The sequence below is a fragment of the Calidris pugnax genome, unplaced genomic scaffold (genome assembly GCF_001431845.1).
Source record: "Calidris pugnax isolate Ruff unplaced genomic scaffold, ASM143184v1 scaffold56, whole genome shotgun sequence".
Lineage (NCBI taxonomy): Eukaryota > Metazoa > Chordata > Aves > Charadriiformes > Scolopacidae > Calidris > Calidris pugnax.
The window spans coordinates 17619883-17635233 of NW_015090839.1; positions in this window are offsets into that span (position 1 = coordinate 17619883).

Consider the following 15351-nt stretch of genomic DNA (forward strand, 5'->3'; position numbering starts at 1 on the left):
TCTCCAAAAGATTTTGAATGACTAAGTCAGGTAGATACAAATTCCTGCCAGTCCTCTGAGGAAGCAAGTTATTTTCTGTCCACCGAAAAATCAAAAAAAAAAATCCTTTCCAAAAAAAATTTTTCTTTTTTTTTTTTTGTCGTCTTTATTTTTTTTTTTCCCCCCACTGATACCGTGTTTGTTTCTACAGAGACAGCATTCCTGGCTCAGGAAGCCCAGAGCAGCCAGTGCCTGGAGCTGGCAAAGTGTCCAGGGAAATGCTCTGAAGAGACGTGATAGGATTTTCCCATTCCCACAGCCTTCTCTTGGCATCTTTTACCAGCCATGTCGGAGACTGGTTTCTGGATGAAAAGATCTGGCCAGATTGGGAAGGCTGTTCTTAGGATCAAGGTAAATAGACGAGTCAGTAAATGCTAACTTCGTATTTCAGTAACTGGCAAAAGGCAGAAGAAGATCACATTAAAGGCTGTCTGCATGCAATCTGTGAAAGGTGACATTTTAGCATTTGCAAGATGCAGAAAAGTTTTTGAAATGGTACATGCCTTTCTGGTGAACATACAGCTTAAATGCTACACTGGAGGTTTTTTTCATTATGCATTTTCTAGTAAGAATGTCTATGTTCCCATTATTGTTCAGCAGATTTGAATAATGGGAATTAGATTCTAGATATAATAAATCCAGTTCTTAAAATCTGTGTCTGAGTACACACTCAGTGCTTCCCAAAGTTTGTATACAGATTTTGTTATAATATGTTTCAAAAGGAGGGTCTAATCTGCAAAATGCAGATGATATTCTGAATGTAGTTCAAATTTCCTCCAAACTGGGAACTTTGGACAAGGTTTTTTAATTCAGGCTCATTTTTGCATCTACATTTAAAAAAAACTGACAAATGATTAGAGGATAAACAAAAAGGCCAGTCTATCCTCAGCCCTTGTTTTAAGAAGCTATGGAAAGTACTTTGTTTATTCAATTCTATTATTCATATAAATTTAGGATGATCATCTCAGCTTTTGCCCTGTCTTTTCTAGATGTTTGTGCAAACTACTAAACTAGGACTCTCTCGTTCAATGACCACCTTTCCTATCTCTTCACTGGACATAGCAGTTCTATAAGAACATTACCACTGTGACAGTCTATAGTTACATTAAAATGCTGGTACTCGATGCTCCTAGTCTCTGTGCTCTGTGAGGGGGGAAAAAACAGGATGCTAAATAAAAAAAAAAATAAAATAAAATAAAGGAGGAATGTCCAGAAAGAAGAAAAAGGACTAGCACAGTGCAACTACACTGCAGCACTAGAAAACCACTGCACTTCCAGCTCTAGCTACCATGAAAGCACATCTTTACCAGCACAGTAAGAAAGTATAAAAGATTAAGGAGATGCTCCTTGGCACATCTGCTTAGTGCAGCTCACTCCTCTTACATCCCGTGGTAATTTATATTGCATCTTAAATTAACCCAGCACTAATGCTCTCATTTGGCTTTTATACATTTCAGAGGAGACCTCTCAGCTGTGTCCCGTGGTTATATCCACAGATACAACCATATGTACCACTCTGGAGATCTATCTCATGCCAGTAGATGGATTTGTTTGATCAATTGCTGATAATCCCTCCTCAAACAATGTAAACTTTACTGACAAATGCATTCTTCTGTCTTTATAAATGGCCTCTCTGCATGGCTGTAAAGCTGGACTGTGTTTTTTCCCCACTTTAGGAAAGACTGCTTTGCCAAAGTCACTTTAGTGCAGGTTTGTTCTTGATGCAGGGGAGAGAGGTAAGCCACTGGCAACAGAAGCTTTACGAACTGTGCTGCACTAGCGAGGAGGCAGGCTGCGAATCTGGGTCTTTAGCATCTGAGTCAGTAAAAGAGAGAGCTCTACTCCGCTTCATAAAATATATATGCTAATCTCCCAGATGGCTATATCTTCTTTCTCCATAGAACAGATGACCTGGAAAATAAAAGAAGACTAAAAACACCGGAGAGTGGAAATTCTGGGCCAAAATCTGGGAGCCTCCAGTAGATTTTACAGGCAGATTTGGCTTTTAAATTTAGTTTCAATTTGTTTTGATAATAAAATCTAGCAGTGATTACATGACTATTATTACAGATCACAGTATAATTTCACATGTAACACGAAGCATTCATATACTTATCAACAACTCTATAAGAAAATTAAAAAAGGAAGACTTTCAAATTATATTTCTGCCTATACTGAAAGATGTACAGCTAACAGAAATAATGTTTAACTGTGGCATAGTAATGACTACCATTTGCATACTGTGTGTTATCTTAATCCAAGCCACATTTATAGCTCCTTTAGTTTGTGGTTGGTTGAGTTCCTGCTCCTGTAGAAGAACACCAGAACCATACTGCCATACCAGCAAAGTTGTGCCACAGTTTTGCAAGCCTTTGGAACAAAAATTTAATTTATTTTAATAGAGGAACTGAAATTAGTTCAACGCAAATGCTCCTGCTGGAGTTAACAAAGACACTACAGCACACCTTCGGGTTTTTGAAATCTTTATAAGTGCTGGTGGTTTCAATCTTCCTTTTTATGAAAAATGAAGCAGCAGCAGCACAGTTTCCTTCCCTGCAACAGCCATCGTATGGTGCAGCACCTCAGCTTCCTTTCAAGGCCTTCTGCCCAAGGAATGACCAAGTTTCCCTCACTGGTGAGAGCAACGAGGTTTTGTTCAGAAATAAACAAAAGTAAGACGCAAACCGAGATATTAGCTAGTCTGCGGTTTTGTTTAGGTGTTAAGTTTGTCAAACAAAGCCCTTGGGCCAGTTTTCAGGTCACTGAAGTCACATCTGAATAGCTTCAGAAACACAACACAAAAATGAAGAATCCTGCATCTGAACTCAAACCACAGGAGATGGATGCAAACTTTATTCCTACAACATACAGCGACACCACACATCCATTGGATACCAGCATTCATATCCAAATCAGAGCTTTATACCCAAATCATATCTCTGCTCAATCTGCCATTGCAAAGTTATGGACATAAAATACATAGACTTTTCATTTGGAATAAAACTGCCCTTTTGTTGATTGAGGCTGATGTCTTTTTCTCTCTAATTCGTATTTAGTAAGTTAACTTTCTATTCAGAATAATAAACCTCAATCTAAAATAAGTCCAACTAGGTCAGTGCAGTAGTAATTGGTTTTTTCCATGTTGTCTTCAGGGAATAGGCAACATTTGCCTGCTGTCTCCTTTTATTTGCAATCACAGTTTAAATCCTTAGCAGAATTAGTTAGAGGAGCCTCTCTCAAAAAATGCACGACTCACTACTGGAAAATTTTCTGTCTTGATTTTCCCATATAGCATCTACTCTATGCCTGGTGACTGGGTTCAAATATGATAGTGTATTCATTTGGTATTTCGTAAGGCAACGGGAAGGGGATTTCCTTGTACTTCTGTGGAAATGGACCTGACTCTGTTTTGATCTTTTAGTGAAGTGTGGGCAGAGAGACACATCACGTTGTTCCTGTGATGCCATCTCTCAGTTCTGGCAGCACCAGATCCACAGACAGCCAGAGACACCGACCCATTGAGGAGGTATTTCGTATTATGCTCTTGCAACCATCTCAAGGAGTCTGCCTTTACACTCCAGAATTAATTTGCCTTATCTATTAATGGTTTTTTTTTTTTTTTTTTTTTTTTCTTTCCCTAATTGATGGATTTAATTGGTGAGCTCTGGTCCTGCACACCATCAAGGCACTGAACAGTTCACCGTGCAGCTGAAGCTTTTGTAGAATGAGGGACGCGTGATTCATGGAGTGAGCCTACACAGAGCAGCCCCAGACTGCAGACTGTTGAGTGTCTTTGACTCTAATTGGTACCTGAGTAGTTTTCAAAAGATAACATTAAATGTAATTAACTTCTGAAGGATACATGCCTCCTTCTTTCTCATGGTATGTTATTTTCCCTCCAAATTACACTGATGAAAGGGCCTGTAAGAGCAAGATTTGTTAGTGTGTGAATAACAGGCTTTCTGGACATGTATATTTCTTAAGTGTAAGGCTTCCTGCTCCACTGCTGGTAGAATCTGAGATTTTGTATCACTGTGAGGTGGAGAGTCTCAGCGTTGATCCCAAAAGGTCTCAGGCAAGAGTCTACCTACAATGTTTATGGCCAGACAAGTAAAAATCAAATCTTTCTTGAAGTCAGCTTTGACCCTTGTATTCAAAACAAGACGTTTGGGTTTACAGGAAGAGGGGATTTGAAAAAAATGAAGTCACAATAAAATGTTTTGCAATTCTCAGCTGTTTTTTACATCTATTTTTCTGTCTCTTGCATAAAGTTAAAGGGGAACAGGGTAATGATGAACTACCACTCAATAGAATGAGCCACATAATTCACTGGCAGCTTTGATGTTCGTTAAGCGTTCACCTCAAATTGAGGCCAGCAGAGCCATTCCATTACACCACAACAGCATCTGCTCTCCTTAGACTCCATGGTGCTCCTATGGGAGCCTAAAAGGACCAAAGCCTGTGACACAAGCAAGTACCTCCCTGGGACTGCGGACAGGTGGGACCTCGTGGGCCTGAAACACTGAACAGAACCTACTATTTGCTAACAAGCTTCAGGATAAGCCAGCATGCTATTTGCCTATATTATTTTGAATGCATATGTAAAACATGTCACCGTGAGACTATTTCAGTGGCTACAAAAAGTTCATTTCCCCATTTTCACACAGTTATCCTTTCTAGTATAGCACAGCTGCTTCGCTGCCAGCAAGGAAATATGCTTCCTTCTATCCAATTTCAGTGTATAAATTGTTTTGCCTACTTAACCTCAGTAGAAGGTATCCATCCTTAAATTGTCAATACTGTGCCAGAATTTCTTTACGTGGATATCAGATAGAGATTATTTCCTGTGAGGGTGGTGAGACACAGGTTGCCCAGAGAAGCTGTGGATGCCCCATCCCTGGAGGGGTTCAAAGCCAGGCTGGATGGGGCTTTGAGCAACCTGGTCTGGTGGGAGGTGTCCCTGCCCATGGCAGGGGGGTTGGAACTAGATGCTCTTCAAAGTCCCTTCCAACCCAAACCATTCTGTGATTCTATAGTACGAAGTAAAGGTTAACAAACTCCAGAGCTGTCTGGGGAGATGGATCTCTAATGAGGCAGGTCTCATTATGCCAGGGGAATGTCACCCATGCTGAGGAGCTGCAGTGTCAGCCCTGGGCAGTCTCTCTTCTCCTCAGACCCTCTCCAGAGAGACAAGCCCCAACGTGACATTTACTGTAACCTTCCAGCACTCGTTCTTGCTCATTCTTTACCGGGGAAGGAGAATCGAGATGACCTCACACCAGCAGGAGCCGGAACTAATTGGCGTTGATATTCTCATCGCTCTCAATTAACACAGCAGAAGGACGAACCCTTTGACTCAAGGAGGGTACGAAGCCCCGGGGGGGAGAAGGCAGCGGTGGGGCGGCGGGAGGGGGGGAGAGCCCGCCGCTCCGCCAGGGGGCGCCGCGGTGCCGCCGGGGAAGGGGGGGGCAGAGCTGCCGGTCCCCCCCCCGCTCCTCACCCCGGGTAAAAGCGGCTTTATTTTTCCATTCTGCGGCTGACAATGAAGAAATTCTCGCCCGGGCTATTTTTGGCCCTGCCTGGAGCCGCGGGCCGTTTCCTCCGGGTTCCCAGAGCTCATTGTTTTCATTCACCGAGATGAAACAATTGCCGTCCGCGCAGGGCATATTGTGTGTGTGTGTATGTGTCTGTGTGTGTGAGAGTGTGTGTGTGTATGTGTGTGTGTGTCTCTGTGTGTGTCTCTGTGTGTGTGTCCCGCCCCGGTTCCTCAAACCATTATTACCTTTTTCCTGTTCCCCTAGAGAAAATGGGCCTTTCTTTGATACCCTGCCAGGAGGCTTGATGATTGAATCCCCTGCCCCTTTTTCGGGGTGAAATCATGACAAAGGCAGGCGCTTTTACTGAAAGGGGGAAAAAAAAAAATAAATTAAAAACCACCACAGCAAGAATGTGAAAAAAACCTTACTCTGGAAAAAAAGCAAGTTGCGTAATAGTGAAGGAATGAGGTAGTGTGAGTCATCTCGCCCATGAGCACCTCGTCTGGTGGAGTTCTCACCCATCCAGGAGGGAGTTTGCCAGGCCCCGCTTGCATCCCACAGCCTGCGAGCCCAGCCAGGGGTATAGCACCAAAAATAAAAAGGTATAGAGTCATAGAATAGTTCCTCTTGTGAGAAATGCCGGCTCACACCTAGAATTTAAAGAGGACAAAGTCTCCGAAGCAAAGGTATAGAAATTTATTCTACGAAACAGCACTGAATCGGGTGCATCTCAAAGTAGAGGCACACCCCCTTTTGGTTCCTTAGGTATCTTTATACTCCTTATCCCGGCCGCCTGAGTTACTGTCTCCCTTCTCATTGGCTGAGAAGCTGGAGCTCACATTCTTCCCGACCGCCTAACCTATTATAAATAAAGCACTGTTCTACAAAATTATTATTCTAAACACCCCGCCATCACCTGCTGTCCAATATTAGTGGTTACAAGTACTCTGGTGGTCATATCTTCATTAGTTACCCTCCAGGTGGCCTTCGTCCACTTATCAGTCTCCACTGTCCGTTGTCCACTTATCACTCTTCACCGTCCATTGTCCACTTATCAGTCTGCCACCAATTTTTGGTTAGCCTTCACCTAGATAACACTTCACAATCAAGAACCCCTGGACAGCCCCAAAGCGCCTCCAAGGATCAGTCGGACACGAGGGATAAGACTCCACTATAACTGAACTACCTTTATCAATACAGACATGCTAACAGAGAAAAGAAAAAAATAATATATCAATTAGCTGAAGCAATATTCAGCCTGTTTCTCACACTCTCCTAGCATATACGAGAAATGATCTCATGGTTGCCCTCAGAAGAAGCATAAACTCTCCTTATCTGCATTTTATTAAGACCGACGCCACTGAATTCAGCCTCATCTACGTCCTCAAGGAGGTCTGGAAGACTTGGGTCCACAGTCTCCCCTAAACATCCACTTCCTCCTTGGAAGATCCCTTCTCATGGTCCACGCTTCATACTAAACATACTTTTCCTTCAGCTTCTCAGAACAGCTCCTTTTACCCTCTGAAACTGGGCTGATTTCAGTTCTTTCCTGTTTGCCCTCCATTTCACTCTTCTTAATCTTCTAGACTTAACGTGCGCCATTACAAATCCTGAGGGTTTTGTAAGAGTCAGAATAAAGAAACACGTGCTTTTCGGGTGTAATCTTGTTCCTTTTTCTTAAGAACTGTGCAGTAGGCTGAGGCAGGTTAACTAATTTTCACTTAAAGTTTGAATTAGTCTTAGTTCAAATATAATTGTACGTGCACATCTAGGACTCTGGGCTTTTTCCTCAGCTCTGCTACACACCCATTCAGAGAACGTGACAGTTTCCAGGCTTGTGCCCGCAGAGATTGACTACCTCTCAGCATACCTCTGCCCTTATTTTGGATAGAGAGTGTTAGAAAAACAGACCGAGACAGACAGATCACAAAGACAATGGCTGTAGCTATCTTATCGGTGAGAAGACGACGAGCTGTTATTACGAAGGATAAGCTTTTGGTAATGAAATCTCTCTTTTTCCTGTAGACTACACAAGGCCACACATGTTGCTTGTGCAGCCACCTCCTACTGAATTTGCTTGAAGGTCACTCCAGCTAACTGAATTCGATGGATTTTTCTGGAGACATCAGTCCCACTCCTACTAAACACTTTCAGCTTGGAGCTGATGTTCTTCCATCACTCCATTAAACTCAGTCCCTCATAACTTCTCTGTTTTATTTACAAGCAAATCTGAGAATTTAAGCACTTTTCTTAAAGTTTACGAGATTATGAGATTCATAGAACCTGGAGATGCAATTAACTAGTGAAAACAGCATCCGACAGAAGCTCTACCAGGCCTGCCAATCACATAGAAGCCTTTTTGAGAAAGTATGTGTTGTTCAGACCAGTTGTAAGGAGTAAGGCAGAAGGGAGGCTAGTGAAAGGTTGGATTATTATAAATTCTGAACTGTTTACTTATAAAACCCAGATCCTGCGACTTTCTGCCTTAAAAAAGAACTAAGTTGTGTGCAGTTTTCCTGATGTCAGTGGAACTAAGTTGTGAACAAAGATGCTTTTTAATATATAGCTTGCAAAATTATGTTTAAAGCTTTGACTTATATATCTTTTTTTTAAAATTTAAAATGTTTTGCTTGTTTTCCATCATATGTCATTTAAAGATTTACAAGAAATCAATTAGTTGCATTGCTACCAACATAACTGCCAAGCAGTAGTGTGTACCAGAAATTCAAAATCCAGTCCAAGAGTCAAAATACTTTGGCCACCTGTGCTTAATTCTGCTGTTACCACAGCAAGACTGTTTTTCATATGATTTGTGTAACACTCAGTATTGAATTAAATCTTGGAAGTACATTTTCTACTGCAAAATAGCTTTTTGTGGTTAAAATACTGTTTGCAACAAAACCTCCTCTTTTCATGTCATGTCACATGCTGAAACAATAGCAAAAAGATAAATCACTCCAAATCTAATTTTAACTGCTGCAAATTTTGTAATAGGTTGACTAATTTCTATAGTGTTTCGAACACTGTATATAAAAGCTATAGGCATATAGCTTACAGATTTCTGATGCAATCTTCACTGGCATTTCTGGGTTCTATAAGCAGCGTGGAGCAGAGTACAAATCTCTCCAAAAGGCTTGCTTACTCCACCCTTCCTTTGTTTCGAAGTCATTTCTGATTTTTTGCCTTTAGGGTTATTTTTAATGTTAGGTCATTTCCATTGTTTATCTCCAAAAGAGTGTTTCCAGGCCATTTTGCAGTCATCACTGTTCTGGGAAGGCCTATGAAAAGGTGAAAGTTATGTTTCTCTGGCAGATGGGGTCAGAAATACATTACTGGCATTAGCATCGTACACCTATATCTAATTCCTTTGCTCTCTAACAGTCTTCTCCCTGTTCATTTTCATTGCTTAATCCACCAAAGATTTCCCAAGGGGCTGAATATATTTTTCCGTGCTGCGGACTGATAAAGAATGCACCAATGAAATAACTAGACTAATACTATTAATATGGGCAGTGATCTGGAGCCAAACCTGGAGCCAAGAACCCAGCAGCTGCACAAGGCATCCGTGCAAGTGGCCTTGGGAAACACAGATGCCTCTGGATGCCTCAAGATCGCTAAGAATCTGCCATGAGGGATTTACAGGCTGCTCCACGATGGGCAAAATCCCTCATTCCTGAACGAAAAATCAGGAGGAAACTCTGCAAAGGGTTGCTCCTGGATCCGCCCTCTCAGAGCGTCTCCTGTGGGTTTTCCCACAGATGGGAAGGATCAACCCGCAGTGTTTATAGAAAAATCCTTAGGCTGGCTGAGAGTTGGAAAGAACCTGCCTGCAGTTCTCTGATCTGTGAACTCCACCGCTACTGTGCTGCTCATTATCTGCTCTTGATATGAAGTGGGAAACAATCCCATGTGATAAATAAATACAGAGGAATGGATAGCCTCAGTTTCATCCCACTGCCTCGTCTCTGAACCAAGGAAAAGCTCACTTGTCGAGCGCTGTCTCTGCAGAAGCTGTGGCAGTTTGTACAGATGCTTCTCAGGTTTAATGGATCAGGACCTGGGAGATCTGGGTGCTGGCTTTATCAATGGTTTACGTCGTGAACCAGAGTAAATCACTCAATTTGCAACAATTTTAACACCTGCATAAAGGAATTAAGGATACCTCCTTTGCAAGTTGCTTTCATCCACAGATAAAATAACTATATCCAACACATGCATTAGTTTCAGTGCCACTTCCTTAACGGATTAACATGGAGTTGCAAAAAGTGAATTGAATCGATTTTTAAGTCCACTTCTCTTGGCTGCACATAGTTCCCTACTCAGTATGGTGCCACCATGTCCCTGCTGGTGGTGAGGATCATCAGGCCTTACCCTTACAGACGAGGGCAAAGAGTTCTGATAACACACTTCATGGACACAAGGATAAATAAACACAGTCTGATGTAAAAACAGGCTGAAGACTATCAGCTAATGCAGCTGAAAGAATATTTGCATGAAAAATTACACGGTTTCAGAACCTGTGGTATATCTATATATGTGCATGAACACATGGGTCTATATTCATCCATATGTCTGCCCTGTGTTCACAGGAACTGTCTCACTGGGTTATAGCAAAGACCTAGCTGAAAGTAAGGGCTGCAAGGAGAGGCAGAGTTGAATATGGCTACGTGTTTCTGTACAGCTATGTGTTTCTTTTACAGTAAGAGCCTCCTCCTAAATCAGCTTAACATGAAATGCTGTTTATGGAGGGTAGGTTAAAACCAGTTGCCCATCGAATGGCTGCAACAAATCTATTCAGCCAGCAGGGGAGGAAGAAGATCTTTGTATCTGCTGTTGTTTTCCTGAGGAATAATTATGCCACCTCCAGCTGGCTGCCAAAGACCCTTTCTTTAAAAGCCATATGTCCTCTCTAATAAAGCTCTCATCACACCTCCTTCAGGCTTCCCTCATTCTGCTGTACTTATGCCTGATTTCATTTGGTTCATGCAGTGGTACGGCTGTAGGATGATGGCTTCCTTAAGCCAGTGCTTAGAGAAAACATGGCCTAGAGAAAAAGGAAAGATTGTCTGGGACAGCCTGGGTCTGCGCCTCTGTGATTCCTGGAATGTTACTCACTGGGTTGCTCATATGGGATTTCTTTTTAAATGCCTCTTTAAAGGGTTGCTGGAATCCAAGTTACTTTAGATCTGCCATAAAGTGGCAGTGTTTCAGGGCACTCCCCCCAGATTAATCACTTTCACATTCTGAAATCTGTCAACTGTACCTTCAGGCACTGCCAATTCAAGCAAATACAAAAATAGTAGTCACAACACCTCAGGGCATGATTTCATCAGATCTTCTACACTAAGCAGGTCTGACCTGCTCAATATTTATCCGGGAGACCTCCAGAGAACAGAGAGAAGAATACAGGAAGGGGCAGATCTTGTGAGGCAGCTGAGATTTCTTGCGAGTATAAATCATACAACATCTCTGGGAATTTAAACCTTGGTTGTTTAAAAAATAGCACTGCTTCTGCTGCGACCGACCTATATTGGTGCTGAAGCAGCGTGTGACTAGAGATGCTACCTTCCAACAGGGATTTAAAACAGATTCTGCAGTTCTTTTCTCAAATTCAGGTTGTTAACTATGGCCACTTTCCATCTCAAGGCAATGAATTACATACTGTTTCCAATCGTCTTGAATGTCAAAATTATTCTTCACACCTCCTACTAAAGCACACAGTCACTGCCATATTCCACTTCAGACAAGGCTGTATTCAGTGAGGAGTCTTACATACACAGTTAGCAAAGGAGTTGAAATCAGACAGAAATATAAAGTTAGTCTTCTGTTTATTCAGAATGAAGCTGAAATCCAAGAAAGAAATATGTAGGGAAACTGCCAAGGCAGCAGGGCCTCTGAACTAATCTGCCCAGGCGGACTCTCGTATGAACTCCAACTGCATGAAATCGGGACTTACATCCCCTACAACATCGTTGCTTTGCAATGCCACTAGTTATTCCACAGATTTCTGCACTCCCTGCATATGTACATTACTCTCAGCTTCTTCCCAGGCCCTCACCACAATATCATAGCTTCCTCCAAACTTCCCCACAGTAATCGCCCCAACCCAGGTTCTCTGTCTGCACATTTTTGGCCTGCTAACTGTGCAAGACACGGCACATGCCGTGGATAATATGAATTTACACGCCTGTTGATAAGCCATCCAGTTTCAGACTGTTCTCCAGATTCTGCCCACATTTCCCCTTTGGGGGTCCTAACGTTGGCCTCTTTTCATTACTGGGAAATTGGTAAGCATTGAATATTTGTTAAAATTCTGCCTCTGACAACGTATATGAAACTGGAACTGTCTCCTACATAGGGAATGATGAATTCAAAAGGCTTAACTTTCTTAGAAAAATGGCTAAAAAGAGAGGAAATCCTTCAAAATGGAGAAGAGGATCTTGGGGACTCACTCGTAAGCTATGGGAGCTCAGTACTTCAGACAGAGAGTTTTAACTGTGAACAAAGATCTTCAATAGGAATTTATCCCATTGGCATCATGAATCATTGTCTGGCAGAAAATTCTTACAGTGAGGCACCACTGTGCTGCACTTTAAAGAATGTGGTATAAATGCTGCTAAAATACTGTCAGCTCGGTGTTTGGATATTCTAATTTTAGCCTTGTTTATTATGTTTCATCTCCATGGTGTTTTTAGGCAGTTCTTGTCCCAGCAATGCTAGCAAATTCCTCCTTTTCACAGAGACCTTGTGGTCACTGGGAAACCGATGACGCTTCTCTGGGTGATTTCTGTATGGACACGTTCACACAATTAGGTCCTCTAATCTGAAAGTGGGTGATGCCGTCGTGATTTTCTTGCAAGAAACACTAACAGAACCACCTTTTGGAGGAAAGTTCAGCTTAAAACTGCACTCCATCCCTAGCAATGGGGCCATTAAGCCATTCCAATTGATTTTTCAGCCATGCTGAAGCAGCTGCAAGAGGTTGGGATAGTGAGACCAGGGCCCACGTAGCTGCTGAAAAAGGTAGCACAGAAAGCTGTACAGAGACAACTTCTAGACAACAAAGAAAACGAGGGGAGTTGAAGATGCTGTTGCTCTAGTGGCAAGTTACAGAAGGTTGTATCAACAAGTTGGTAAGAATTCTTTTTTTCTTAGCTGTCATGGGACTTCTTTGTCTGCATGGATCTATTTTAAATGGTTTTCCCCTTTCAGCATTCCCTGATAATAAGAAACTTATGTAAGTGCTCTTCTTCAGGGAGAATCTTGCTTTGGTCTGCTTATTTTGTCTTGAGAAAACCACAGGACTCTGAGAGCATAAGAAAAGAGCTTACATACTCAAAAGGTGCAGCAGGCAGCTGAGGCAAACTGCAAGGGCAGGATTAATGGGAGCTTCATGGTTCAGCTGTTTGCAGATCAGTAATTAGCAACCTCCACCCAGTGAATTGATCTCTCCCTAAGCAGCACTGTAAAGTAAAACAGAGAGCTGTATTAGTCATAGGGATAGTTGAAATAAAGAAACAACAACAACAGAAAAAAACCCAACCCAAACCTTACTTCCCATTTCTTGGAATGTGAGAGCAAAAACTATGTTCTCCCATGATGAGAGAGAGATGGAATGGTCTGGCCTGCCCCACAAGCAGGGTGTATCCCAAAAGGGCAGGTGGATCTGAGAGTGCATTTGATGCCTCGGCAATGATAGAGGCGGTGATAAAGGTGGGTGTGGGCTGTCTCCTGGCACACAGCTGGAGCTGCATCATGTGCTGTGAGCAGGGAACCTGCCAGCACAGCAGGGAGAGGAGGTCTCCTGCCATGTAACCTTCCTGCTGGTAAAGCCCTGCCTGGTCTGGACTGAAGCACTAGAAAAATTGGCTTGTTTTTCTCGTTGTCTGTAAAGGCTGTATTCCAGTTGGGAGTAGGGGTAACAGGCAGGACTGAACTTCACAGAGTCACTTCATAGCAATCCTGTAGTGTGCAAGGCTGAATCTGGTGTGACTCCTCGGCTAGAAAAGGGAGTGTGGTCTGTGAAAGGATCTGGTTTTTGTTTAGAAGTTTATTTTAAAACTGTGTGAACAGCAGATAAACTGCTGTCAGATGTTAACACGATGGCAACATGTTCAGCAGAACCCTGCAGTTGCCAAAAACCATTCTATGGTAATTAAAAGCAAATCCAGAACAACCACCTGACAGGTTTTATAAGAAAATTAGCTATCTTTCCTTAGAAACCAGGCTAACAAATATTTTTGTATAATAATAACTATGGTAGAATAAGAACAGCTTTTTACCACCCTGGTAAATAAGCCCACTTCTTAATTCTCATATGAGAGAATAAACCACATTTATCACCATTTGTGACAATGTTCTGAATTCAGTTAAACCCTTTTTTAACCATGTTGCAATTACAGGGGAATGGGGGGAAAAAAGTCAAGACATAAAATTATGCAAAGGGTCTTAATGTCCAAGTAGCAAGGATTTATTTTAACTATTGCTTCTTCAGGAAGTCAATAGGCAGGCGCGCTTCTCTCCTAGGTTGATCAATTATATAGAAAATTGCCTTTTGTTTTTTTCTTTCTTTCTTGTTGGAGCCAAACCTGCTGCTTAGGATACTGTATCCAACCCACAGTAAGTAATATGTGTCAGCAGGATCCAAAAATCAGGGCTGAAATGCTGCTGTCTAACTATAGATAAGGAGACAAGGAATCAATAGGAAGAAGTAAATGAAAGCTGGTTGTGAGCCACCAAGGCCTAGTTTGTCAATCTTCATCTGAAAACAAATGCTGTATCCAGTGTGGAGAGAGAAGTGCTAACCCTCAGAATTGTAAGGTGAGTAAATCAGGTTTTTCCTTCTTATTTTCTGCTGTTTGTTTTATTAGCTACTTACAGCTTGGTATCATACTGTGATGATTACTGTAACGAAGAAACACAAGAAGGTGCCAGTCATAAGCTTCTTTGTGGACATAATATTTTGCCTTTGCTTAAATTGGGTGAAATTTATTCTTTTTAACTTTCTGTTTCATGTCTTGTCCTAATTATCCAAGTTATGTTCTCATGAAACTTAGGAATTCTCTTGATAACTAATTTAAAAATGGTAATTTTGGGTATCCCACAAAAGATGTCTGGAGGGAAAGCATAGAATTTCATTCCCCTGAATGAGAAGATAAGAGAGACTGAAGTACTACTAATGGTGCAAAGCATGCTGCAATGTTGTTATTAGACATGGCAACACGCTGAAGCATTTCTGTGGCAGGTTTCAGTGGTTTGTTACTGTTTTGATTAACTTCCTGTTCTTGTAACATCAGGCATCAGAAAAAGTGTGCTCATCAGGCTGGTCAAGAAATGGTGATTAGTTTTTCTATCTAAGTATTTGGCGTAACCTACATTCTACCATACATAACGTGGCCCTGATTTTGCAAATGCCCTTTCAACCCACTGGAGTGTGGCATGAAGTAAAGAAAAATGTTGCTGTATATGATTATCTTCTTTGATTATAAGTAAATGTATATGATTATCATTCTTCCTTGGCCAAGTCCAAGATGAGACAGCCATCTCTTTAATATGATGGTATACCTAAGAGAGCCCATGATATTAATTTGCTACAGAAGTTTCCCCAATAATCCGCAGCTGTAAGAAGGGCACTGTGTACATACATAAAGAACATGAGGAAAAATGGAATTGAAGTATTATCTGGCCAAAATGACAGTTACAGGTCTGAGTTGGTTTCCTCCTATATAACCCTGGTTTACATGGCAAATGGCTGCTTTGCCTTAGTCTTGGAATA